A 4,839-nucleotide genomic window follows, 5' to 3' on the forward strand; every position below is an offset into this window, starting at 1 on the left:
CTGGATGGCTGCTCACTGCNGCTGCTGGCCGCTCACGCTGGCTGCTGGCTACACACGGTAGCCCATGGCAACCCACTGCCACAGAGGCTGCAGCCTACGCCGTCGCTGACAACTCAGGGCAGCCCAGCTCCAGGTTGAGCTGTTGTTCACCGTCTTAGCTGTAGAGGGCAATGTCACTGGCCCTCATATGTGGGATCCAAACCGGGGCCCTCTGGCATCCCCAGCCAGTTCTTAACCATCACACCACTTGGCCTGCCCAATTATAGCCTTAGTTTTAAAGTCTATTTTGTTTGGTATAAATATTGATAATGCAACTTTTTTTTTTACTTCCATTTTTGTGAAATGTCTTTTTCCATCCTGCTAGCTTCAGTCTGTGTGTATCTTTTGATCTGAAGTGAGTCTGTTTTAGGCAGCATATGAAAGGGTCTTGTTTTTTTATTCATTCAGCCACACTATAACTTTTGATTGAAGAATTTAATTCATTTAATTTAAAGCAATTGTTAATAGATATGGCTTACCATCATTTTACTATTCATATTTTTTATCTTTGTTTACTTCTTGTTCTTAAAGAAGTCCCTTTAACATTTCTTATAATACTGGTTTGGTGGTGATGAACTCCTTTAGCTGTTTCTTGTCTGGGATGCTCTTTATCTCTCCTTCAATTTTAAGTGATAGCTTTTCCGGATACAGTAATCTTGGTTGTAGGTCCTAGCTTTTTATCACTTTGAATATTTTGTGCCAGTCACTTCTGGCTTGCAAAGTTTCTGTTGAGAAGTCAGCTGACAGCCTAATGGGAGCTCCTTTGTAGGTAACTAACTGCATTTCTCTTGCTGTTCTTAAGATTCTGTCTTTGTCTTTAACTTTTGGCATTTTAATTCTGATTTGTCTTGGTGTGGGCCTCTTTGGGTTCATCTTGTTTGGGACTCTCTGCACTTCCTAGACTTGTATGTTATTTTCTCCACCAGGTTAGGAAAGCTTTCTGTCATTAGTTCTTCAAATAGATTTTCAATTCATTGGTTCTCTCTTATTCTGGTACCTCTATGATGTGAACATTACTACACTTGATGTTGTCCCAGAGGCCCTTTAAACTATATTCATTTAAAAAAAATTTTTATTTTTCTATTCTGATTGGGTGTTTTCTGTTACCTTATGTTCCACATCATTGATTTGAGCCTCTGCTTCATCTAATCTACTGTTGATTCTCTATAATGTAGTCTTCATTTCAGTTATTGTATTCTTCATTTTTGACTGGTTCTTTTTTGTTTTCTATATTTATTTTTATGTTTCCTATCTCTTTGTTGAAGTTCTCCCTGAGGTCATTGAGCATCCTTATAAGCAGTGTTCTGAATTCTGCATCTGGTTGACTGCTTGTCTCCATTTTGTGTAGTTCCTTTTCTGTAGCTTTGTTCTGTTCTTTCATTTGGGACATGTTTCTTTATTTCCCCATTTTGGCTCCCTCCCTTTGTTTGTTTCTATGTATTAAGTAGACTTGCTACATCTCCCAGTGTTGGCAGGGTGACCTTATGTAGTAGGTGTCCTGTGAGGCTCATTGGCACAGTCTCCCTTGTCACCTGAGTTGGGTGCTCCAAGTGTGTCCCTTTTGTAGGCTGTGTATGCCCTCTTGTTTTAATTGAGTCTTGATTGCTGTTGGCATGTCAGTGGGTAGGATTGACCTTCAGGGTGACTGTCTGTGAGGGTTAGCCATGACTACAATGTACAAGTTGCTCTGCAGGGTCTGACCCCATAAAGCAGGATTCACCCCAGTAGGCTCTGGTGTCTGCTGAGACCACTCTTTGGGTGTGCTGCTTATGGGGTCTAATGGAGCTGGAGGCAGTTCCTATTATTAACTCTATTTTAGAGGTGAAGGAGTTCAGGCAAAGTTAATTAACTTGACTAAGATCAGACAACCAGTAAGATGACACTGTAGGACTTCAAACTTAGGAAGTATGATTCCAAAGCTACCTTCTTAACCTTTAAATTATACTACAAAATAGTCAGCAACTGAGCAGGCAATATATGTTGCCTAGTTACAGCAAGAGCACCAAAGCACATTCCATGGTGAATTACTGAAATCCATAGAAACAAAACCTGGATCTAGGCAAAGATTTTGTGAATTTAGGTGATGAGATTTCTAGGCCCCTGGTGAGGTCCAGCCTGGGTCCCTGTGATGATCAGTATCTGTGACTTCTTACAGAAATCCAGAGATTTATAGTTATTTGGGGACCAAACGGATACCATGTTCCTCACTACATTTAATAGGAAGTGGAAATATGCACTTCACAGTCAGTCAGTGACTTATAATACATTTATTGAATGCCCACTTGGTGCCAGGATCTGTGCTAGTAGACTCAGGGTATATGACAGTGGATATCACTGATGTGGTTCTATCCTAATGGAACTTCCTGTATAGTATGTTCATCACAGTAAGACAACTAAGAAGCCCTCTGCTTGAGAGGATGATGGAGACAAGATAACTGAACTCGATAGGGACCATGCCAGAGAGAAAACATGGTGTGCAGAAAAACTGAGGTCATGTAACATCATCAAATACTTGATTCAGGCTGGAATGACTGGGGGAAGCAGTGAATCAGGAGTAGTTCACAAAGGCCTTAGAAGAGGACGTAGCTTTTGGAGAGGCAATTCTGGCAGGTGAGACTTGTTAAGAGATGTCAGTGGAAGCCTTCAAACGACATAGCTGTGGAATTTAGTTCAGCTACCTAATGAGCAGTCTTACCACAAACCAAAGTGTTATGACTGGGGATGAAAGAATGAAGAGTTCCCCAAATTAGGAATAAGGAACAGCCCATCGACATGGATAGGAGGGGTGGAACTAGGTGAATAGAACAGAAAAATCTATGGTCTGAACCTAATCAGTGTGACCTAATCTAAACTGAGGGAAGTCAGGAGATACACTTGTAACTTTTTAAAGTGGATTTCCTCTGTTATGCCATGCCTGTAGGCCAGGAGTAGCAAAGAAGATTGTCCTCTCTATAGCTTTATGATGCAGACAGGGACTAGTACTGGAGAGAAAAAAAGAGGTCAAAATCCAAAGCTATGTGGTCTTTCGTGGAGGAACCTCTGTGACCTTAGATGGTGGCAAGAGAACATTAGCTACAAGGTACCCTAGCTGTAGGCAGTCTCAGGTCCAAAAAATCAGAGAGGCAGAGACAGACCTCGGGTGTCATCCCAGTACTTCTGATACTGGGCATTTCATTGCTTCACTTGCCCCAAGTTTGATTTTGATCCGTAGACTATCACAACTGGAGGGGTCATTATAAACCTACAACAGTCACTCTTAACCTAATGCTGCTTCTTCTTCTTTGTCGTCTTCTTCTTCATTTACTTTTTGGTTTAAATTAATTAATTTATAAGAAAGGATTTACAGAAAAACTTACACTGTTGTGAAGTAAGAAGAAATCATTGTAATATACATATTTTCACTTTTGCTAATTCAATATTGATTTCTACTCTGCACACATTCCTATTTAGTTTGACTTGCTTCATATTTATTCATTTTCCAACATGAAGCAACCTTCAAGGAGACAGTTCAGCTGAACTGTTACTCTTAAAGTGTATAATGAGCCTTGTGCTCAAAGCGTTTTATGAATTTTAACATTTTTAACGAGCCTGTGAGGCTGATCAACATGGTGGTTTTTCACTGATATTTCTTATTTGGAAGGTGGCAAAAAACGACTAGAATCTTCCCAAGTCTCCTGGTTGCTTATATTCATATCACAGCACAGTTGGGTAAGTAGTAGAGATTGAATAATAAGTAATTCTCCAAACACAGCTGGGGGAGACAAGTTTGTTTTTAGAAAGTACACTAAGTCATTATAAACTTTCCTAATGATAATTTGTCCCAGGGTTCTTTTGATACTTAGGAAGGGAAATATTAATCCTTGTGCACAGTACTCTTATTTATGGCATTATAGATTTCTTCTCCAGCCATTGTTCTATAGCAAGGTTATTTATTGGACTTGCTGCAGAATCGGGAGCATGAAGACGTCTTCTTTCGTAATCTGAGTTGGTGACAGCCTTCTCATTTCCTGCCAAAGTGTGGATAAGACCACACTTTTCACCCTGGTGGCTGCACATCTTGAACAATATCAGCTCAATTTACGGCTTGTTCCTTCTGGTACTCCTCCAGCTGCATTAGGGGCCAGAAGTAGATGAGGTAGAAGGCGGCACTGATCAGGGAGATTAAGCTGCAGAAAATGAGTGCAGTCTCCAGGTTCCAGGACATAGTGTCTTGCCAGGAACTGACGGGACCAACTGAGAGTCCCGCCCTCTCAGAATCTTGGCTTCTGCCAGACAGGCCATGATCCTGCTCCTAATGCTTCTTTTTAATAATAAAATATTAACACAGAAATGGCAGCATGAGGAGTGCTTCTTGAAACCTCCCCTGGAAGTTACAACAAATTGAACAGCTATAATTCAACCAAGGAATACTTAAGCAACACACAAGCACCTCTGAGAGATCTGCACATTGAATCACCTGAAGGGGAGCAAATCAGGCGAGCAGGAGAGGAGAAAGGGGGGAAGTGCAAAGACGCAGGCCAAGGGGCACAGGACACAATCCGGAACTCACTGTGTTCTTGGGAGAGGAAAGGATCCAGGCTGCAGACATGCTCCCTGTTGCCCACAGTCCTGCCTGAGGGATCAGCATATAACATGGCTGACCCAACACTCACGGCAAGAGACCTCTGGTGAGAACTGTGGTTTAAGCCCGCACTTCCAGGCAGAAAACAGAAAACAAAAACAGTCAGCCTGGCCACCCCCCTCCTGTTCCAGAGATCACCCCACTCCCACCCTCCCAGGGTTAGAAGAGGGTTCCAGAAG

General features: G+C 41.8%; 1 pseudogene; it reads right to left on the reverse strand.

Annotated features, from left to right (window-relative positions):
• Nucleotides 1–4,039: 4,039 nt before the first annotated feature.
• LOC109388876 (small integral membrane protein 20-like) lies at nt 4,040–4,243 on the reverse strand (annotated as a pseudogene).
• Between the last annotated feature and the right edge of the window lie 596 nt (nt 4,244–4,839).

This window comes from Hipposideros armiger, unplaced genomic scaffold (genome assembly GCF_001890085.2).
Source record: "Hipposideros armiger isolate ML-2016 unplaced genomic scaffold, ASM189008v1 scaffold_210, whole genome shotgun sequence".
Taxonomy (NCBI): Eukaryota; Metazoa; Chordata; class Mammalia; order Chiroptera; family Hipposideridae; genus Hipposideros; species Hipposideros armiger.